The sequence below is a fragment of the Bos indicus genome, chromosome 11, assembly GCF_029378745.1.
Source record: "Bos indicus isolate NIAB-ARS_2022 breed Sahiwal x Tharparkar chromosome 11, NIAB-ARS_B.indTharparkar_mat_pri_1.0, whole genome shotgun sequence".
Taxonomy (NCBI): Eukaryota; Metazoa; Chordata; class Mammalia; order Artiodactyla; family Bovidae; genus Bos; species Bos indicus.
Window position 1 is genome coordinate 81,607,938 of NC_091770.1, and position 23,613 is coordinate 81,631,550.

The following is a 23,613-nucleotide window of genomic DNA, read 5'->3' on the forward strand; positions in this document are numbered from 1 at the left end:
AGACCCCCAACTCTGCTTCCCCGTTCCCACCACCAGAGACCCGGCTCCCCACCACTCCCTACCGCCCCCAGAGGCAGGGACGACCCCCGCTCCCTGGGGCCTGCACACCTGGACGTTTGTGCTGCCACCTGCCAGGGAGATTATTTGCCAGCCAGACGGCCCGCAGCTGTGCGGGGACCCAGACCGCCTTGCCATCACCCTCCCCCTCCCCCACTTAGAATCCCAGTCTGAAGAAAGGGACTTCACCGGATCCTTAGCTTTGGGAACAATTTGACCCACTTCCCAAAAGACTGGTCCCAAGCCAGCCAGGCTGTTTGGTGGCAACACCTGTCGTGCCTGCCAGCCGAAGGACTGAAGAGCCTCTGTTATACCGGGCCAGAGGGTCCCTGCGTCCTTCTCCAGGCTCCCCTGATTTTGTGACCAGCGTTCCCAGAGACTGGGGCCACGAGCTTTTGTCATTTGCCGACCCCACCCCGCGTTCTCCAGAATTCCCCTCCCCTGTAGGGTCCAGGACTGATGGGCAACAGTACTGGCCCTGGCCTCTCCTCCCTTGCCCCTGTTTCCCCCTCCGCTCCCCCCAGGGAACCCAGGGCAGAGTCCTGGAGCCTGTATGCAGGGCCTTGATCTCCCTACCAGCCCTTTGGCCCTCCTTCCCTTCCCTGTTAGAAACTTTCCCCTTCTCTCCAGTCACCATCACTCTGGTCGGGCCCGGGGCCATCTGCACAGCGCCGTGTCCCCAGGGCACTGAAAGCTGGGCTGGGACCGTGGGCTGGGACGTGTGCTGGGCCAGTGTAAGGAGGGTGGCTGACAGCCAGGTCAGGCTGGGCATCTGGGCCCGAGTGTTGGTGCGGGGGGTGGGGACGGGCAAGGTTTAGGGTGGGCCATTGGCTTTCCCTGAGCACTGAAGGAGGTCCAAGAGCTTGCTTTGCTGTAGAGAGAGAAGGCAGAACAGGGGCTGTTTTTCCTGCGTGCTTCTGACTGTCTTGTGTTGCTATGGTGACAGTTTTGCCTCTCTTCCTTCTTCTGACTCTTCTGGGAGCTGGTTTTTATTGGTCTGTTGTCCTGTCTTTTATGGCTCTAATTTCTCCTTTCTATTTGCTCTGAAATAAACAGTCGTAAACCTGGGCCCCAGGCCGGGGGACTGGCAAAATCTCACCTCCTCCTGGCCCCCAGGCTCCAGTGAGGGGAGGGTAGAGGAGAGAGGTAGAGACAGACCTGGCCACACCATCTCCTGCCCCCAGCTCTGGGATGGGGGCTGTGGCATCACAGCCTGGGGCTCACAGTGGATAGCACCAGGGCCCCAGTGCTAATAATAGACCCAGGTGTGATGCAGAAGCCCGGGATATTATTTCCTTTCATCTTCAAGGCAGTTCTGTGGTGTAGGGTCCGTCTCCACCTTGGAGATGCCAAGACTAAGCTCAGAGTGAGCTATTTCCCTCAGGTCACTCTGCTTTCAGCACATAGTGGGCACTGAGCTTTTGTTGAATGGATGGAAAAGTGATGGAGCTGGTGGGCAAACACCCAGCTCACTCCCTGGCCACCCCACAGGCTTCCAGGTACTGGTCCCAGGAGAGGGATAACAGAGCTCCCTAAACCTTCGTGCTGGGAGACTCGAGTGGGAAGGGTGTTCCCTAGTTTCTCCGGTAGACCCCTCCAGAGGCCCCTGCCAGAGAGCTACCTGTAAGGTCCTTTGTGTACCCTTGACTCTTCAGGTTGGGGGAGCTGAAGTTGGGAGGAGAGTCAAGCCACTTGGGACTTCCTGTTTTTACTTAGCACCCAGAAGCATTCGGTTTGCTTTTACTCTCAGAGCCGGGTGAGTCGGGGACACGGAGAGCTCAGGAGATCTTCCCAAGCCAACCCTGGGCGAGGAGTTCAGAGCTGTCCAGGCCATGGGTCACCAACTGTCAGCTGTCAGTGACACACTCCCAGAGAAGCTGTTCCCCCCTTTTATTTTTCCCTTCACCACACACTCTTTTCTTCCCCACCCTGCCCCCCCACCCTTTACTTTGCGGGTGTTCTTGGCCTGTTAGTAATGAGCTGGAAAAGCGTCATGGTGGCAGGAAAAAAACAGGGAGTCAGCAGCCCATTGTCAAATTCCAGCCCTGGGGCAGTCACTCATGTGGACCTCAGTTTTAACCTTTAAAATGGGGTTGATAGCATCTCTCCTCCTGGCCACAGTTGGCTTGTTTTTGTAGCTGGAATGCAGTAGCTTACAGGGAGTACATTTTTTTTGCAAAATTGAAAGCCTGGGGAGCCCATCATGTCCTCTTCCTGTTGGGAGGTCTCCATGTTAAAGACACCCCCAAACCACTGCTCAGAGATGAAGAATTGATTTAAGAATAATTAATCTGTGAAAGCTTAGGATCAGAGGCATTCTCCAGTCTGCAGGTCCAGACTTGATGCTGGATCAGTCTGTTTCTTTAGTTATGCACCTTCTGTTAACTGAGCATATACTCTGTACCAAATATAGTTTGGGGAACTGGGGATTTTAAAAAGTGAACACTATTTCTGTTTTCAAAGAATGTAGTCTGAGGGTAAAGACAGACGTGAAAGGAGAGCCTTGCAATCCGTAGGAGAGGTGGGTGATCAAGGAAAAGGTAGGGTGATGGGGACCCAGAAATGGTGACTTGACTCGGCCCCCATGTTAGGGTGAATCATTCATCCTGTGCTTTGTGACTGAAACACAATTCTCTTGCCTCTGCCCACGTGGCAAGCCCTCGGTCCAGCCCTCCCAGCCAGAGGGGATGGTTGCTGAGCCCCTCATTCAGCTCTGTGAGCAGTGTCAGGTTTGTGGCAGGGGCCAGTCCTGCCTTCCTTCCTGGCTTTTGACTCATCCACTCACCGTAGCCTCTGGCTCCGAGTTCATCTTGGTCAAATCCTTTCTCCAAGGCTGCAGGAATTACCTGCCAAGGCAGCATGGTGACTGGAAAGAAAGTGGACTTTTGGAGTCACTCATAAATTCAAACTCTCCTACTGCTGTGTCCTAGGGGTGGGCTCCTGGAAGAGCATCTGACCTCCCTGAGCCTTGGCTGTTGCACCTGTAAAATGGTAATAATGAGACTTGCCTTCTAGGAAGTGAATGATCTTATGCATTTATAGGGTCTGGCCTGGTGCCCACCTCACACTTGCTGTTATTTAGTTATATTGATTAGAAAGGAGTTCTCAGTTACTGGCCCTCTGGGTCCTTTTAGAGCCACGGTGGGGAGCTTTTTGATCTAATTCTGGCCTTCAGAGATTCATTATTGGGGAAAGTTAAAAATCACCCACACTCCTGTTCTAAGCACTGCTGGTTAATCTTTGAGTTCTCTCTCACCAGATAAACTATGCTGAGCAACGTGGTGTTTGATGTCCTCAAAAGGGAACAAATTTGAAACGGCAACAAACACCCTGGGTTTAAGAAACGTGTCACTATGAGAATACTTTGATGTAGTTCCACTGTTTCTTTTTGGTGTCAAGTTCCAAAAAAAAAAAAAAAAATCATTGCCATTGAGGAGATTACTGCATATGTTTTCTTCTACAAGTTTTATGATTTTAGGTCTTACATTCAGTCTATTTTTTGAGTTACTTTTTGTGTGCAGTGTAAGATAGTGGTCCAGTTTGGTTCTTTTACACGTGGCTGTCGTTTTCCCAACACGATTTATTGAAGAGACTGTCCTCTCTCCATTGTATACCCTGGCTCCTCTGTCAGACAACACTTTGAAATGAGTGCTTCACATTTTTATTCTGGGCCTGTTTAGTTTCCTTTTATTTTCTTAAGTTACACTACCTATGGAAATACATTTTCTCAAATCATCACTGCAACTCTGTGATATTAGTATTTTTTGTGCCCTTTGGACAGTGAAGGAAATTGGCAAAGGTCTCTGGTGCAGAGTCCAGCAACTAGTAAGTGGCAGGGCCAGAATTTAAAACTGGGTCCTACTTGCTCTTCGTGCCAAGGTACACAGCACTGTCATCTTCCTTGGCTGGTGTGTCAGTGACCTAAAATAATTGTGTTTGGAGCATGGGAGCAGATTTTAACAGGGGTGGGACCGGTCAGGACTGTAACTCAGACCCAGGCTCATAGTAAGTATTTAGAGACTTTATTGGGGTTTTGCTGTCATCACAGCATTATCAAGGTTTTTGGCAGTTGGCTGAGGTGTCATTCCTAGAAGTGGTGAAGAGGAGAGGAGTTTGGCATGTGCAAGTTCAGAGAAAATTTTGATGATGCTTGAAATAGCTTTCTTTGCCTAAGAGTGGGTTACCGGTTTGTCATTGACATAAATTGAACTGATTTTCGGACTGAACGTATGAATGGAAAGTATGACAGGCACATCCCAGGGATAGGGGGACAGAAGCAAGAAGGTCAGAAAACCTGGTCAGCGGCCCAACAAATACAGGGGTGGTTGGGATTCAGTCTATTGGTATAACTCATGGCTGGGAGATGGAGGTAGGAAAGTGATTACAGAATGGCCCCCTCCTAGCATTTCTTTCCTGGGTGATTTAGAAATTGAATTTCTTTGGCCCAAGGACCCCATTGTTCTGAAAACGGTGCCATGTTTGCCGGCAACATGCTTCCTGGTCCAGCTTAACTCTGCTGACAGATCCGTTTCTATTTGCAATTATCTCAAAGCCTGAGTCTGGTGTCTGCTTGTTTAATGACTTCACTTTCTAATAAAAATTCTATGTGGCATAGATAATTAGATCTTTAAAATGAAACTGGGGAAATGGGATGCCCCCGAAGAGTTGAATTGCAGTTTTATGATGGATCAAGCGTAAAAAATGGGATCATTCACTCATTCACTTAGCAAATGTGTATGAGACTGGTTCTTGCCCGGTGCTCTGCTAGACAGAACACAAGGATCAGGATGGTTTTGCCGCTGCCCGCAGGTAGTGCTCACTCCAGGACAGGCAGGGGAGGAAACACACACCTGAGATGGAGCTTGGAGAATGTCATAAAGAAAAGCAGTGCAAGGGGGTGGGGAGTGGGGAAGTGTCATTGTTTCAACTCTTATTGCAACACAGTCCATTTTGCTCCCCATGGGTGTTGTCTGCAGTACACCTCTATCACACCTGACACTGCAGGGAGAAGAAGCCTGGAAGAGAAAAGTTAAAGCCTGGATGGTGAACGACTCAGCTCTATTCCTAGCTTCCTGCATTGGGGAGGAGGAGCGGTTCTCTGTAGGAGACCGCCCCCCGCCCCCGGCCCATAGCTACAGTTTACGGCTTCCCAGGTGGCTCAGTGGTAAAGAACCCACCTGCCAATGCAGAAGCCACAGGAGATGTGGGTTCGATCCCTGGGTCAGGAAGATCCCCTGGAGAAGGAAATGGCAAACCACTCCAGTATTCTTGCCTGGAGAATCCCATGGTCGGAGGAGCCTGGCAGACTCAGGCTGCAGTCCTTGGGGTCTCAGAGAGTCAGACGCGACAGAGTGATTGTGCAGGTGGGCACACAGCCATAGTTTCAGTTACCCATTCTCAACCTCAGTCTGAAAATAGTAAATGGAAAATTCCAAAACTAAGCAATTCATAAATTTTATGTTGGGCACCATTCTGAGGAGTGTGATGAAATCTAGCACTTTCCGGCTCAGTCCTACCTGCAATGTGAATCATCCCTTTGTCCAACATATTCCTCCTATTAATCACTTAGTACCCATCTCAGTTATCGGATAGACTCTGGTGGTATCACATTACTGTTGTTCAAGAAAGTCTTATTTTACTTAATAATGGAACTAATGTGCAAGAGTAGCGATGCTGGCAATTTGGATGGGCCAAAAAAGGAAATTGTAAAGTGTTTCCTTTCAGTGAAAAGGTGAAAATTCTCAACTTAATAAAGAAAGAAAAAAAAAATCTTTGCTGAGGTTGATAAGATCTAGAGTAAGAAATTCATGCTAGTTTTGCTGTCACACCTCAAACTGCAAAAGTCACAGCTACATGAAGAGTGTTTAGTTAAGATGGAAAAGGCATTGAATCTGTACAATAAGGTACTTTCATCAGAGAGAGGCCACATTTCCATAACTTTTATTACATCAGATTGTTATAATGGATCTGCTTTTTTATTAGTCATTGGTGTTCATCCCTGACTGTGACCAATTTATAAACTTTATCATTGGCACATGTGTATCGGAAAAATCATGGTATATATAGCGTTCAGTACTATTTGTGGTTTCCACTGGCAGGCTTGGAACAGATGGATCCCCTGAGGATAAAGGAGACTCTCCACTGTACTTTCTGTTGGTAAAACAAGAAGGCTTATTTGGTGACTTAGAAGGGAGCTTCCACATCTAGCCGATGATTTGAGCTTCTGTCCCAAAGTGATAGGTGAAAAAGCAAAGCCTGGCAGCCTTAGTCAGCAAGGTTTCAAAAACAGAGCTGGAGTGGAAAGAACCCTGGGTGTTTTCAAAGAACACAGAAATCTTGCTCTCCTTCGTAGAAAGGGGGCCAAGTCTGATTGAACATCCTGATACATAGTTGAAGGTCAAGGCTGATGACAAAAGGGAGACACAGAAGGGCCCCAGGAGGTCAGTAGAGGTGGGAAGGACCCTTACCAGCTCACTCCCACGTTCCAGAGTGTCCACCAACTGGAACGTGGAGGGTTGACCTCCACATTGTGACCACATTGAATGTGGTCTGTCCTCCATATTCCAGTCAGTAGAGGATGCTTTGGTTCCTGCAGAATGCTCTCTGTTTTAAGTTAATAACCATTTTAAAATCATTTAGTCTGATGATTTCTGGATTTTGGAATGCATTAAAATGCATAATCGCTGTGGGACCTCAGAAACAGTGACAAGCACACAACTGCCTCAACACACCATCAAACTCTCTCATCCCCAGTGTCATCCAAACTCAGGATCTTCCAGTTGCAGTGATGAGGCCAAATCCCCTGCTTCTGGAGTAAAGAAGCAGAGAAGACCCACTCAGAGCTGCCTGGGCTTTGGCAAGTTATTCCATCTTTCTTGAGTCTCGTGTTTCCCCAGTAAAACACAGGCAGCAGCAGTACCTTCTGAATAATGAGCATTTAATATCCATTTTTTTAGAGGACTTCCCTGGTGGCTCAAATGGTAAGAATCTGCCTGCAATGCAGGAGACCTGAGTTCAATCTCTGAATTGGGAAGATCTCCTGGAGAAGGGAATGGCAACCCACTCCAGTATTCTTGCCTGGAGAAGCCCATGGACAGAAGATCCTGGTAGGCTGTGGTCCATGGGATCACAAAGAGCGACGGTCCATGGGGTCGCAGGACTGAATGACTGACACTTCCACAAAGAGCTTTAGAAGCAGATATACCCATTCTATGGATGGGAAAACTGAGGTCCACAGGTGTTAGGAAACTTGCATAATGTCACATCATTCATTAGGAAGATTGCATAGCTGGTACCTGAAACCATGTCTGTGTGCTTTCAAAGTGTGGTCTGTCTTTACCTTCCACCCTAGAAATGAGATGATGCCAACACTTTGAGGTCCAGAGAGGTGAGATGGGCACATGGACATTACCTGGGAGCATCCCAGGGCTGCAGCATGAGTGCGTCTGAAGTCCACAGACCTGGGTGGAAGCCTCCTTTTCCCTTGGGCTGATCCCTTAAGCTTATTGAGTTTTCCAAGTTTTGAACTGAAGTTAATAATATTTGTGGCCCAGAAATATTGCAAAGAATACAGGCATACCTTGTTTTACTACACTTTCCAGATATTGCTTTTTTTTTTTTTGACAGATTGAAAGTTTGTGGCAACTCACAGTTAATCAAGTCTGTGCTGTTTTTCCAGCAGCATTTGCTCACTTCCTGTGTCCCTGTTACATCTCGGCAATTATGGCAATATTTCAAGCTTTTTCATTATTATTGAATTTGTTCTGGTCCCCTGTAATCAGTGATCTTTGATGTGACTGCTTCGACTGGCTGAAAGCTCAGATGATGGTTAGCGTTTTTTAGCAATAAAATTTAAATTTTGTCAACTAAGATATGTATATTTTTTAGATATAGTACTTTTGCACACTTAATAGTCTACAGTTTAGTGTAAACATAACATTTATATGCACTGGGAACTCAAAAATTTCAGGTGACTCACTCTCTGAGGTGGTCTGAAACCAAACCCACAGTATCTCTGAAGTGTGCCAGAAATAAACATGTCAGTCTTCATTTTGCCTGATCTTTTGAGAAAAGTGTGTTTGAAAAGTTCATCTACCTCCTTGGCTCCTCTTGTTGTTTTTGGTTGGAAACAGGAGGGAACTTCTTTCTCTAAAAGATGCGTTCCTGAATTGCCTTGGCAAAGCCACCCAAGTCCACTCTCCTGGACCTATGTTTCTAGCTCCTAAGCCTTTGTTTTATACTTTAAATGAACCTGACCATGTTCCTTACTGGAGTGTGACAAGGATAAGACTTCCAGTTGACATCCAGCATTACGCCCACTGTATGATCAGGCTTGCATCCTGTCCTTCCTTGATTTTGTAAATGCATATGTATTTTTTCCTTAAAGTGTTGAGGCTTCAAATCTATGCCCTAGAGCACCTTCAGAAGTAATCAATGGAGCTGTAAGCTGTTTTCTTACATTCCCTTATTTGCAAGTCGAAAATCCAAAATGCTCTGAAAATGCAGTTTTTATTTTTTTTTCATAACTCATGTGGGTGCAAAAGCTGGCTTGATGGTACATGAGACTATTTTTAGTTTGCATTTATCCCACTTGGGATGAATACGTTTTTCATCAGAAGAATGAATGCTCCAGACCCTGCTGGGGGTTCGTGTAACATGGTATCTGTACTCTATTACCTTTCTAAAATATGAAAAATTCTGAATTTGGCAGCACATCTGAGCAAAGGGTTTCAAAGAAGCGTTTATGAATCTCTCTTTCTGAAAGCCCGGAGGAACTCACAGGACCCTTGGTGTTGGGGAGACACCAGAGGGGTCCTCCAACGTCTGCCTGATTCCAGATGCTGTGGTGACATGGTTTGTCGTGTGCTCATCAAAAGCCTTTGTGGCCAGTTTTCTATTTCCTCAATTTAAATAAGAGGATATAAATTAAATGACCAGGCCTGGCACAAAAACAAAACAAAATAAAAAAACAATAACAAAACCTTTTAAAGCATGGGTTCCAAAGTTTCATGGGGACCAAGTATTTTTTTTTTAATTCCATAGAACTAAAATTAAGCTGGGAATTTTTGGTCTAGAGTGGCTTATAATTATTTTGTCATCGGCCTTGGGGGGAAGGTACGAGGGAGTTTTTCAATCCTACTCATCCTTTTAGCCTTGTGAGGAGGAAGCAGGCCTTGGAGAGTGAGCAGGAGGAAGTCAAAAGGCCCGAGTAGGCGTGAGAAGGTCTCCATTCTTATCTTGGTTTCGCTCTTGATTTGTTGAGGGATTTGGGCTCCTTGCCTCCCTTCTCTGGGCCCTTGGAACTCCATTTCAAAGTCAACTAATTCTTTCTTTCTAAGAGTCTAGGAGTTGAAGCTGGGGCCCTCAAAGAGAGTAAAAAGCGTTGATCTGCCTCCTTGACTTCATCCTTCCAGCTTCCATCTGGCTCAAGGTGGACTGGAGGAGGCGAAAGGCTCTGCTTTGGTTTCCTCTGGGCCCGTCCTCTCCGCTTCTCTCACAACACGATCCTTTGATGCTGTGGCCTGGCTTGTGTGGGACTCACCTTGACCCCTGCACCTCCCTTGCTGCCTAGGGAGGGCTCGCAGGATGTTTAACCCAGCCGTGCAGGTGACACTGCCCTGCTGGTGATGGTCAGCACCAGGGCTTGCTCTGCATCACTGGGCTACGGTCAAGGCCATGCCGGGCACGAGTGAGGGGGTGTAAGAAAGGAGGGAGGGAGTGCCCTGTTGCAGAGCACAGGACCAGTGCAAGATCTGCCCAGGGAGACGGAGATGGAGTAGGTCCCTGCCATGGCCTGTGTGGGCAAGGGGTTGAAATTAAAGCATTTAGGTAAAGGATGCTGGGGACCCGTCTAATTCCTGTCCTTCTCTCCTTTCTCCCTTTGTTTCCTCCTTCCTACCTTCTCTTCCTTCTTTCTCACTTTCTTTCTCTTTGGAGTTTACACTTAAAGTACCATCATTCTGACTTTTGCCAGGTTGAAAGTTTCCTCCAGAGTCTGACATGGTTTAAAAACTTGGTGTTTCTTTCTCTCAGAGGCCCCACCCTGTTCAACCAGGAGATACTCACTTGGAAGTAACTCATATTAGGAACTGGGGCCTTGACCTTGCACAGGGGGCTTTCCCCAATGGAGAAGTGATCTTGACTTTGGGGATCCTGAAGTCCTTCAGTTCACACGGACTGTGGGAGCCACTGGGCAGTTGTAAACATCATTGACACCAGGGCATACTGAGAGGAGGGCAGCCCTGGAGTGGCTGATCTTCATAAATTAACAAGGCCTGGGCTCCGGTGGGTGAGCGTGTATGAGTGTGAGTGTATGCCTGGTATGTGGGTGTGTGAGGGTGCATGGTGTGTCATTGTGTGCATGGTATGTGCTATGTATGTGAGTGTGTGTAGATGTGTGTGTGTCAGTGTGAACACGTGTGAGTGCATGGATTTGGAGGTCCTTTCAGATCCCAGGAGATGCTGCCAAGACTTGGGTCTAGCTCCTTTGGACAAGGCTCCCCCTCAGTCTGACTCCTGGCCTTTGTGTAGCTCACGAATGGAACTGACCTCCCAGAGGGTCCCTGGGGCTGAGGGACCCCTGATATTTCAGGGACTAATGACCACTGACAAAAGCAATGCAGAGCTTAACTGGCAGGAAGCAACTAAATTATGTTTTCTTAGGGAGAAATATCTAATCTTTCAGCTTTGGAAACCCAGACCGCTGTCAAAGCTGATTTTATACATGTTTGGAAAGATGCACATTATTTGAGGATGCGACTTTAAAAATAAGAGAAAGGCCTAATACAGGTTTTGAAAATGAAGGACTAGAGAAAATAGAAAGCAATACATCCAGTGTTATTTAGCAATCGGTTGGGGGAAGGTAGGAAAAGATTGTGAAAGCAAAAAGCAAGAGAAGCAGAAAGAGAAACGGAAGAGAAACTGAGCTGCCTTTGCCCTGTGATAGGCGGTGGGCCCGTCTCCTGGTCCAGATTCTTCTGGGCCAAAACCAGGCAGAGCTGAGAGAGTCAGGAGGCTAGAGGCGAAGGTGGGGGAGGAACACGGGGAGAAGTGGGTAGAGAATCCTTGCAGAGTTTGCTTCTACACTTCCGAGGATCAGGAAGACATCTGGGGTGATGGAGAGTGCCCTGTCCAGGGAGTCCCCTAGGGGCCAAGGTCTCCCACTGACCCAGCTGCTGCTGCTGCTGCTAAGTCGCTTCAGTCGTGTCCGACTCTGTGCGACCCCATAGACGGCAGCCCAACAGGCTCCCCCATCCCTGGGATTCTCCAGGCAAGAACACTGGAGTGGGTGGCCATTTCCTTCTCCAATGCATGAAAGTGAAAAGTGAAAGTGAAGTCGCTCAGCCGTGTCCAACTCTTCGTGACCCCATGGACTGCAGCCTACCAGGCTCCTCTGCCCATGGAATTTTCCAGGCAAGAGTACTGGAGTGGGGTGCCATTGCCTTCTCCGACTGACCCAGCTAACCTTCTGTAACCATCTGTCTCTCGCTGTCCCTCGGTTCCTCAGCCTGCAGCTGCTGAGAACGTTCTTCTCCATGGGTGCAAATTGCAGACTTGCTCCCATGGGACTGGGGGCGAGAGTGTCAGCATCTGTGGGTGGGAATGAGATGCTCTATGCATCTCCTCCATCTTCCCTCCCTTTGAACCACCTGTCTGAAGGCACTTTTCCCCCTGTCCACTCTGTAACCCGCTAGTAAGGCTGTGGGCTGTGCGAATATATCTGTTCCACCTCAAATTCAGGAAATGATTTGAATACCTCATATCAGCTAAAATAGCAGCAGTGAGCTTGCTATTTCATCGTATATATGCATGAGTTATTTTTTCTACATAGTTATTTACAGGTTACCCTATACCGACATGGCCCTAATGTTTCAAAGTCTACCACATTTTAAATTATATTTGTAACAGTGAGTTGTGATCTTTAGCATGCCTTTAATACCCATCAGTTCTATTTTGCTAGACTATCTGTATACATTCCTCACCCTACAGACAACCTTGCAAGGTAGATATATTTCTGTCTCTTTTACAGATAAAGACTGAAACTAAGACAGTTTTATAAACTTGCTTTAAGACATAGGATTGAAAGTGGGGCACCAGGATTTGGATTCAAGACTGTCTGGCTCTCAGAGTCCTACTCTTTCCCACACCACATACTTCATACTGCTTCCAGGCCACAATTTTATTTTTTTCTTAGGAAAATCAAATCTTTTTTTTTTTTCCTGACATGGTTCTACTTAAGCCTCAGAAAATGCAATCATAGCTGGAGTTCTTCGTCTCTTTCCAGTGGAGTCCCATGGTGCCCCCTACCTTAATGTAAACTTCGCAAATAATATATTTCCATATAACAAACTTTTGCCATGCATGTGTCAAGTTCTAGAAACTTGCCTGTGTCATTTATTGGGAGAAGATGTTGTGACTTTATTTTACAGAGGTCAAAACTAAGTCTCAGAGAGATGCAGTTATTTATTTTATTATTTATTTTGTGGCTTGCTTTGTGAGTTAACATTTTGGAGTATGGCTTTGTAGGGGGCTTGGGATTTTTCCTTTGGCTGAGGACCGAAGTACCCCATGTTGAATCACGAAATGGAGCCCCAACTGACCCACCCATCTCTCAGCCTTGTTGTCTCTGTCTGCTGCGGTCAGAACCCAGTCTGGTGGTTGTGAAGAAAGACCTGGTTCCTCTTGTCTTTCCCCATCTTGCATCAGCCTGCACCATCCTTGCCCATTTGAGCTGGCCCCAACTCCTGTTCTAGTTTCATGGCTCATCACTGACTTGCCAATATTATGCATTAGCTTCATATTATGGAAGGGATCATGGTGATGTGTTTATCCAAGATTGCACATGAGTTACATATGCTCTTTCCTTTCCTGAACAGATCCTCAAAGATTCACTTCCGGTTTTACATTTACCTAAAATTCGTCCACCCATCCATCATCCATCCACTTATTCAACAAAAACTTATTGAGTACCCACAGTGAGTCAGGTACTTCTTTAGGTCAGTACCTGGAGAGTCAACAGTGAACCAAACAGCCAAACCCCCTGCTTCATGGAGTTTACAATCAATCGGGGGAAAATGGACCATAAATAATACAACCAAGTAAAACAGAGGATGATGTTAGATGGTTGCAAGTTGATGAAGGAACATGAAGCAGAGAGAGGTGTACACAGTGAGGGGTCAGTGGGGAGAGTTTGAGGGAGAAGAGTTGCTATTTTAAGTTGGATGATCAAGGAACATCTCAGAGAGGGTGATGCTTCAGGGAAGACCTGCAGAGAATGAGAGGGTGAACCACACAGCTCACTTAGAGAAACATGTTCCAGGCAGAGAGTCAAAACCTCAGAACACGGGGCAAGTGCAGGACTTTAAAACCTGGAGTGGGTGATGCCGGCTTGGCGATGGAACAGCACAGAGGCCAGGGCTGTGGTTGAGTGGACAAGAGGCAAGTGGGCAGGTTGGGAGGTTGGGGAGACAGCCAAGGGCTGGCCAGCAACTTCAGAGCTTCTCCTTCCAACTGAGAACCTTTGCTGTCTTTTTACAGCCTGCTTTCCCCACCCAGCCTGTGCACCCTGGAGGGAAGTCACCTAGCCCCAGGCCTGGGCTGGAAGGAGAGTGCAGCATTAATGATAACTGTGCGCATTTTTTTCTCTTTGTCTTTTTTTTTTTTCAGTTTTGATTTTTTTATTGGCATATAGTTGACATACAACGTTGTATTACTTCTGCTGTACAGCAAAGTGATTCAACCATACATATATATGCATTCTTTTTTATATATTCCTTTCCTTTTTCTAAAAGCCAAGAATGCTAATGAAAAGTTTATTTGCGATTCTCTGGATAACATGGGAATTTTGAATGCATGCCGCTTCTGAACTCCCAATTAGTGAGTTCCTTTTTGGACAACCATCAAAGAGTTGCCAGGGAAAGAAAGAAGGGGCAGGAAAAAGCTGGAAGTGGAAACTGTGGTGAGGAGAGTGTTAACTGGAGTCCAGAGGAAGAGCACTTCACCAGAAAGTCCCGGGATTAGTGGGGCTGCCCAGATCTCTGCTGGGGACCAGTGTTTACAGAGAGTGACCGCAGGCTGAGCAAGGAGCTCTTGAGAAAGCCTCAGAGTGAAACCCTCAGAGCGTGTCGGGAGTCCAGCCAGGACTTTCCACTCATCACTTTGCTGACTCAGAGGGACCTGGAAGGCCTTGTCTCTGGAGACCTTTCAGGAAAGAAAAGAGCATTCTCCCTGGTAGGGAGTTTCCCTTGCAGAGCTCCACGCTGGTCTCTGAGGGGCCTGGGCTGCTTCTGAGGCAGAGAAAGAACACCTAGGAAATCAGCTAAAACAGGGGTGAGAAGAGGGCTGAGAGGAAGCCTTGGGTCTCCCATGGCATGTCAAGGTCAGGGACCTCCCCTCCGCTGGCAGCTCCTTCATGAGTGTGTGCGTGCTAAGTCACTTCAGTTGTGTCCAACTCTCAGCGACCCTATGGACTGTAGCCCACCAGGCTCCTCTGTCCATGAGATTCTCCAGGCAAGAATACTGGAGTGGGTGGTCATGCCCCCCTCCAGAGGATCTTCCCGACACAAGGATTGAACCCGCATCTCTTAGATCTCCTGCGTTGGCAGGTGGGGTCTTTACCACTAGCACCACCTGGGAAGCCCTCCCACTTTCATATCTGCTCCTAATTCGAATCTTGCATCTTCAGGATCCTTGTAGGACAAAGCTGTCCCAACTCAGAGCAGTTGGTCCAAGTCACTCACTAGGGTTGGATTCTTGAGGGGGTAGGGTTGCAATTCGTGGATATTGAGGCTGGAGGATGTTCTGAAATCACTTGGAAGCTGTTATGGCCTTTCAACAAGGCAGTGATGAAAGAGGGTTTCCAGCCAGATGTGTGTGTGTGTCCAGGTGTGTATGACATAGTTGGAAATGACTGTTCATTAACGAGGGATGCTGGGGGGAGTGATTTTTTCCTCACTGGTGTGTCAGAGGATGGGTTAGTTTAAAAATTTAAAAAAAGAAAAAGCAAAGATTTTTCTTGTTATTTGGATGTCTTATTGTTATTCAGCAACTCTTTTTGGACATTGGGCTATGCTCAGGCATCAAACCAGGTGCTCACGTAGACACAGCATATCAACACATTCCTTATGCGCCTTGCTAGAGAAACCATACTTCAAAACACAGGGGATAAGACCCTTTGCATGACCTGGCTTCAAATGCATGTTGCAGAGGTATAAAAGTGGGGAAATAAAAAGTCACTGTATCTGATAGTAAAGGGCTGGGGGTTTACTTCTGTACCTGCTAGTGATCTGTGTAAAGTGAGTGACAGCCTTTCAGAGCCTCCATCTCCTCACCCACTGGTGGACTTGATCTTCAGCTTTCCCTCCCAGGGATATTAGGAACATAACAAGCTTTGCCAACAAATGAAAAGGTCTGTACAAATTGCAAGGAGTTACTCACAGGGCTGTGAGAGACCTCTGTTAGCAATGAGGGACCTGGTGAGAGGTTTGGATCACATCTAATATTCATTCACAACTTAATTTTTGTAAACTTTGCTGCTCCTGCTATGTCTCTAACTGCCTGTTTGGGCTTTCTTCCAGCTTTCAGAACTGCTTTTCCTGACTTTTTATTAGCATCTGGTTTTTGCAATTCAGTGCAATGCTTTAGAAGTGTACACATGTATGTATTTACCTAAACACCGTGGGGCCGATTGTTTTTTGACCAACATTATAAAAATGGAAGAAAAGGGTCAGGATTGTTGCTCAGAATATGAAAGGACTTGGGTTTTGTATGAAAACAGCACCAGTGGATAAGTAGGGCGTGGGAGGTGTCAGAAGTCAACCTTGCTCTGGTCAGGGTAAGAAACCAAAAGTGTGAATTATTATCTTGTAAAAGCATGTAGGATGCCAGCTCTGTCAGATCCCCCCAAAAATAGCTGTTTAAAATGGAGCTTTCTGGTGAAAAGATCAGTTGCTGCAGAATCTAGAATGCTTTCCTTATATGTCAGAGAGCTGGGACAGAGCATTGAGCCAGCCTGAAATGTGTCTAAATAAATGATTAAGGTGACTCACTCATTCCCCATTGAAAAGAGCTTTGTGAAAAAGGGAAAGTAAGAGGGAAAGAAGAGAATAAAGCAGAGGCAAAGAACAATAGGATTTTAATTTTGAACAATAGGAAAAAGAAAATTGAATTAGTCACTCGTGTCAGATCCTGTGAGCCTCTGTTCTGAATGACTACCACCCTGTGAAGGTTTTAAGGTCAGGGTCTCCTGATGTTGAATTTCCTGGTGAAATAACACACCATTCCTGGGGCTGGTCCAGGGTCTGTGATGGGCATTCTGGGGATATTTGTCATGTAAGCCACTGCAGGGCTACACTGTCCAGTCCAGGAAGCCTTCCCTTAGCCAGAGAACAGTCTCTCAGCCGTGGGCAGAAGGTCTGAGGCTTGCCAGTTTAGTTCAATAAAGATGGAAGCCTTGTCACTCGGTTCTGCATTTCTTTAATTTATGTATCATGTTCTTTGACTACATCATCCCTGATACCAGGACCTGACCCAGAGACCAGTCAGATCTTTATGACTGGCTAGTGTTTGAATTGATCTGCAGTTTGCAAAAGAGATTTTTACACGAAAGGTGAGCCAATCTTGTTTATAATCATATGCAGCAGTGATAAAACATATAGTTTTGTTCCCATGACTTACATCTCTTTGCTGTTTAATTCTGGGCCATCACTTAATCACTCTTAAGTCTTTGGGACCTCAGTCATAGAAGGGACCTGATTCCTTCTTTGCTGACCTCAACATAATACCTATGAATATGAAATGACTTACTATGCCATCAGGTGGTGTATTAGTCAGTTTTGCTGCAGTAAGAAATAACCCCCAAGTTTCAGTGGCTGGTAGCAACAAGCCTTTCACTTACATCATGCATCAGGGGGCTGCTGTTTGGCTTTCATGGTGCTGACCCACAGTTCTCATTCTGAGACAGAGTCTAACTGGGCAGTTGCTTCTTGGAAAGTGTCCTCCTCTTGACAGGGAAGAGAGTGAGCAAGGTGACAGAAACCTGATGCTTCTTGAAGCTTCTGCTCCTCACATCCTTTTCCTAAAAAGGGCAAATGGCCGTGTCCTGTATCGATTGTGTCCCCCTGCCATGGGAGGGAAGGTGGTGTTAATACATGAAGCCATATGGCAACCAGAAAGGCTGTATATTCTTTCTACAACCCCAGACACTGTAAACCTATTAAACCAGATGTGAATGTTATGTTCTTAGTAAAATAATAATTGATGGCCTAGTAGGAACTGAGCTCATATCGGGTGTTGATATTTACGTCAACTGGACTAGACTGTGCCAGGACATTCAAATGTAGTCTCTCTAGGAGAAGAAATTTGAGGTCATTTACTCCCATCTGCTAGGGGTAAAGCCTAGCAGTGTGCCTGGCAAATAGTAAGTACTGGATACAGACTAGCTGCTCTGAATAATTCGACAGAGTCACAGCTACTCCAGTACTCTGGAGCCAAAGAATCAAGTAGGATTAAGGTTTCCAGCCCATTTAAGATGAGAACATTTGGCAACGCATGAATTTTAACTCTATGCTAGATCAACAGGTTTATCAATTTAGTTCTTCACTTCAAATATAATCACATTTCTGAAGCCTTATTGTCCCTTACACTGGAACTCATATCATGACATCAAAGAAGGTTCAGAGTGCAGACATAACCCAAGATCCCCAGCATTGTTCACGATCAGTGTCCTTGTGAGCGACAGTAATAACCACAGTTTTGACTGTTGTCATGTCTCTCTTTGGGGCTTTCCAAAACACTATTATTCTTCATATCTTGTTTAAAGAAATAAAAACCAAGGCCCAAGGATGTGAGGGCGGGCCCAAAGATGTGAGGGCGGGCCCAAAGGCCAAGCGGGAGATGTGGACACCAATCCTCCCCTCCCCAGCTGTGTGACCTTGGGCTAATGACTTGGCCTCTCTGTGCCTCATTGTTCACATCTGCAAGATACACGTGTTAATCCCTGCGTCTTCCTCCTGGGGGTGCTGTGATGATTTAGTGGGGCTGTGCTTGGCACAGAGCCAGTGCTCAGCACACTCGATGGATTTTAGGTTTTGGCCCGGGGCACAGGAGAGAGAGTGGTAGGCAGAGTAGCACAGCGGTCTGGTCTTCCCTGTGACTGGTCTAGTGATGAGGTGTTTGATTGAGGCTGGGGTGTGGGACTCTGTGAACTGTAGAGGAAGGAAGGGATGAGGCCATGCTCCTGTACAAACAGCCCCCTGATGTGGTGCAGAGACTGGAAGATTCCTCAAGGTCCCCGCGTGGGCTAAACCTGAGCCTAAGGGGTCTTGGGGCCCGCTGGGCTTCCCATTTGGGCAGGACTTCTAGTCACTTCTGGTTGGGGGCCTCCAACTGGCACTGCCCCATAGCACAAGGGACGGTCACAAGGATGCTTGTTCTGGGCCCCTGATCGTGTCTTGCTGACAGCCCAGGTCAGGCAGTGTCCGACCAGCTTGTCCAAGGCATGAGGCCTCTACATGTGAAGTGGAGCTCAAGAAGCACGCTCAGAGCCAACCTCAGGCAGGAAGGCTCAGGAGACCCCCGGGGGCCGGTTCAAAGGCAGGTGAGTGCCCTGCAACCCTCTGGGGGTCCTTGTAAATAAACATCACCCTCTATTTCCCCGTCAGACATTAAGTAGACAACTTCTAAGAGGCCAGCGTAAATTGCATTTTTAACCTGCAAATTATGAAACATTGTTTTGCTTTTTATTCTGTAATTGAGGGTTACCTTTTCTCTAACCTTTAATTTAAATAATTTCATCCTGAGCGTCCAGGAATTTCAAAATCCACTTTAGCATCTAAGCCTTTTGTCACCAGCACTAACAGGTTTTTGCAAGACACAGCAGCTCATTTAGAATGCTGTGTTTTATTAATAGCTGGGAAAATACAGGCCTTATTTACATCTTTATCACTTTCCGATCTATTGGCTAGTAGGGGAAGACATTCTGTATGTGGCTCTGATGTAGCATTCAAGTTCAAGGACACAGATTTTCAGGAGGATTCCCACCTGCGTGGTCTTCCTTCCTCTTCCCAACAATCCTGGACATCACGCTTTATGATTTAAGCGCATTTTATAGAATAGGAAACTAAGGCTCAGGGGCTCATAGGAACAGGTTATGGTAGCTGCTAAATGGAGCAGCCACATGAGGCTTGAGCTCACTGGCCAGGGCTGTGCCCAGAACCCTAGCTCCCTGTGCATGGACCAGCTTCTCTGGATTTCTGAGACTCTGCTTTTAGACAGTTCAAGACCTCTCCATTTTCAGGGCTACACTCGACCTCTGCTTTATAGGTTGACCAAACAGGCAGGATTCTTTGAGATCATCTAGACCAGGGATTTCCAATGTTCGATGTCATAGCCACTTGGGAAACGGTAATGTGTGTACAGCACACATAGGAAATGGTGTGCTTGTGGTGAAGCTGCTTGTGGTCATAAGAGAGTGGCCTGGCCACCCTGACCTCATCAGCTATCTTCCTAGACTAAGGACATCTTTGCCACACACGGTTGGTCTGTTTTACAGATGGTAATACTGACACCTGGGGAGGGAAACACTAGAGCTACCTGGTGGCACTTGCGATTACATTCCGTGGCTTGCCTTAACATTTTAGTCACTCCAAATCTCTGAATTATTCATCAGCCATTTGTTACAAATTGTCAGGGACAGCTGACTTGACTGTGTGTATATGTATATTCACATGATCTCTTCCCAATTGGGTTATACATTATCTAGGGACAAGGTCTTGGTCTTGTTCCCTTTCTTTTCTTACTTCCCCCCCACAAAAAAAAGATGCTAAGCATAATGACTTGGACTTTTCTATGTATTAAAGTGTAAATAAACTACCATCCGTCCTTTTCCTTTAAAATAAACTGTGGCATCCTCCTACGTCAAGTATCTCTTCTTCTGGAACACATTCCCAAATGCCCCTGGCTGTAAATAATCTCTGCCTTGTCTCACCCTCCAGCACATTTTCTTGGTGACATCTTGAGTTTTTACTGGTTTTTATCTTATGTTAGAATCGTCGGTGAATGTATTCCATCTCCTTTTCCAGTAATACGACCACTTTGAAATCAGTTTCTGTTACGTGTGGTTCACATAACAGAGTGGCATTTACTTAACAGGCATTCAATTCAGATTCAGTGTTTTCGCAAGCCTCTATTAGACGCTGCACCAGGGCTGTAATATGGGAGCTCACTTAAATTTTAGCAGCCATGTGAGATGGGTGGCGTATATTAGCTTCATTTTATACTGTAAGGAGACTGAGACTGCAAGAGAGGAAGTGCCTATTTAAGGCTGTTTAAGTTGAAGTCAGAACCCTGCACTCCAAATTCCACACCCTTAGCTCCTCGTCCTTGCTCACAATGAATGTTTGCTGAGTAGAAATACAAGCCAAGAAGACGGGACTTCATTAGTTTAGAGGCTGATAAAGGCCCGGCATAAGGCTTGTGTGATTTTTGTTAGTGGCCGGAAGAGTACCCTCGTGTTGGGGAAAAAATGAAAAGAATGTTGGTTCTTATGAATGTTTTCTGCTTGCCTGCCAGTTGTCCCCAGAACATCTGCAAGTTCAGATGAAATATGACTTTCAGATGAAAGAATGTTCTAACTGACCCAAGTCTTTCTTCCCTGCAATGAAAACAATGGGAATTTATACCTTTTTGTTTTGCTGTTAACCAGATTCCTTGAGAATCAGTTTCCTTGATAGATGAGGTAAATCTAATCAGCTGCTGATCTCCAGGAGACTTAATGGTTGTGTCTTTGTGTGTGTGTGTGTGTGTGTGTGTGTGTATGTATGTGTTTATGTATGCAGCAGAGCTATGAAAATCCTGCTTTATTTTTCTGCTCTACTTTCCCCTTATTTCCCATGGCAATCACTGACCCCATTCCAAGTTAAAGACCACACCCCCAAAGGTAGCAGAAACCATGTACAGTGATGCTGGATTCATCTTCCATGTGATTATCTAAGTGTGGCCTCCAAGGAAGTCATTTCTCCAGCCCTGTTAATTCCTGACTCTAATCAGAGCCCCAAAGCCCCTAATCAAGCTTCTGAGTTTGGTGATGGCAAGTGCCTTCATGACCATCTGGGAAGAAAACATGCCAAGAGGAAGCTTCTGCCAGATGACAGTGGTTAAGCCACAGCACCTGCTGGACAGATGCATCTTGAATAGCAGGATAAGCCCCTTCTCCCTGGGGAACGTGGCAGAGAGTGCCCAGAGGAGAAATGATCATCCATGGCTAGAACTCAGTGAGGCTAGTTTTCCACGGGGTTACCAGTCCTCTTGTGGCCCCCTGGTATGATAATTCTCATTTTAGAGATGCATACACTGAGTCATCTCTGACTCAACCCTTCCACTACAAGGACTGACTGTAGAGTCTTTCTGGGTCCAGTCCTAACCTCCTTTTATGGCAGGGTGGACACCATGACCAAGAGGTTCACACCAACTCTACCTTGGATCAAATCCCAGCAACAGAGTAGAGATGCTGAGATGCTGGCAGAGGGTAATGAAGATGGATGTGCCCTGGTGCCCTTGCCTGCTTCCAGGTCTGCATGTAGATGAATTTGACTTCTAGGCACCAGATCTTTCCAGTGTAAGGTACTGGGTGGAAATGAAGGGTGATGTATATTCTGCCTTGAAGACACGTCTCAAGGAGCGTTCTTTCTTAGAGTATATTCTTACATCAAGGAACTGGTCCTGGTGGGAGATGATCAGAAGGCAGTCATTCATTTCCTCATTCATTGAACAAGTCATTTAAAAACACTATGCCTGGGTGGGCTCCAAAGGTATGACAGGGAGCAGGGCTGACATGGGCTAGGTTCTGAACATGCACTTACAGGATGTCTAATTCTGGGTGAATATGGAGAGAACTGGGCTTCCCTGGTGGTTCAGAAGGTAGAGAACCTGCCTGCGGTACAGGAGATACAAGAGACCCGGGTTTGATCCCTGGATTCGGAAGATCCCCTGGAGAAGGAATGGCAACCCACTCCAGTATTCTTGCCTGGAGAAGTCCATGGATAGAAGAGCATGGCGGGCTACAGTCCATGGGGTTGCAAAGAGTTGAACACAACTGAGTGACTAAGCTCATAGTATAGCATGCATAGAACTAGGGATAAAGTCTTTGTAGGGAAAAAGGTGTGTACTGTAAATAAAATTGTACAAGGGATGTTTCTACACAAGTATTTATCAACTTTTGTATATCTTGTTTCATTTTTATTATATGTCTTTTTAAGAAAAGAAGCATGCTGTCCATTGATGTCCCTTGAAAACATCCTTGGCTGGTCTGGATAAGCTGGAAACTGCTCAAGTCTGCTTCTTTCATGGTTTTGTATCATGCAGGCAGGCTTGCGACACTGTCAAATCCTAAGATGTTGGTGAAGGTTCTATCTCTAGGCCCTGGCTTTTTTGTTCCCCCTGCCTACAGATGCCTTTTGGCTGTGGCTGCCTTTCTCTGGGCTAAATGCTATTTATTGTTTAAGCTGCAGTTCAGAGATGACCAGCTAAAACCATTCATTCATGCATTTGATAAATATTAATTGAATGCCTACTTTGTGCCATGCAGAGTTCCATGTACTGGGCCTGTGAGACATTAGTGAGAAAAAGTAGATAATAAAGTTAGTATCACTCAGGCAAAAGTAATAAAATAATGTTTATTGCCTTCTAGCTTATTAGAAGGTCAAAAGAGCATGGGACAATGTGCAGTAAGGGGATACATTTGGATCTGTGCTGGATGTACTTTAAAGGTAAAGCCAAAAGAACTTTCTGGAAGGTTGGATGTGGGCTGTGAAATATAGAGGAGGCTAAAATGACTCAATGTTTTGTGCTAAGAAACTGGATGGATGGAAATGTCATTAGCTGAGATGAGAAAGACTGGATGAAGTAGGCTAGGGAGCAGGGAGGAGTGAGGAGTTCATTGTGGGGCCACATTAAGTTTGAATTCAGCATCCAGGTGTGGCGTTTGAGCAGACTGTGGTTAGTGCAAGCAAGGAAGAGGTCTAAGATGGAAATACCCATTTAAGATTTATCAAAATATAGACAACTTGAAAGCCGTGAAGCCAGGTGAGGTCACTAAAGGCATGAGTCCTGATAAGGAAGAGGAGGACTAAAGATGTGAGTCCTAGGGAATGCCAATGTCAAGAGTTCTAGAGAAAAAGAAAGGGAACCAACCAAGGAGACAGGGAGAGACAGAGATTAACTAGGAAGAAAAATAAGAGACTGTGATCTCCTAAGATTTTCTAGAAGGAACGATGACTCAATCATGCAGAATTGCTGATGGTCTAGTAAAGATGCAGGCTGAGAATTGACCATTGGATTTATCCTCAAGGAGGTCATTAGCGTCATCCACCTCTGACCCCAGCCCACCCAGCTTACTTCCTCTGCATACCACATGGTCCTTTCATGATGCGCCTCTAGGCTGTACTCATTTGATCTCTTTAAATAGCTGTGCCTGCACAAAATAGCTGCATGTCTGCAGTCTTGAGACATCTTCACATGGATGATTCACTTACGTAACATAAATGAGCACCTACTGTGTGC

At 46.2% G+C, this 23,613-nt stretch overlaps 1 protein-coding gene across 4 annotated transcripts in view; it reads left to right on the forward strand.

The window, feature by feature from the left end:
- Positions 1 to 23,613, forward strand: part of CYRIA (CYFIP related Rac1 interactor A) — a 102,536-nt gene that overhangs the window by 428 nt on the left and 78,495 nt on the right. Inside the window, exon 1 of one of the 4 annotated variants that reach the window (XM_070799109.1) lies at positions 1 to 23,613. This exon is cut by the window's right edge and continues 8,816 nt beyond it. The exons of the other annotated variants lie outside the window; for them this stretch is intronic. The gene's annotated coding sequence lies outside the window, so the exon portion shown is untranslated. 4 annotated transcript variants of the gene reach the window in all.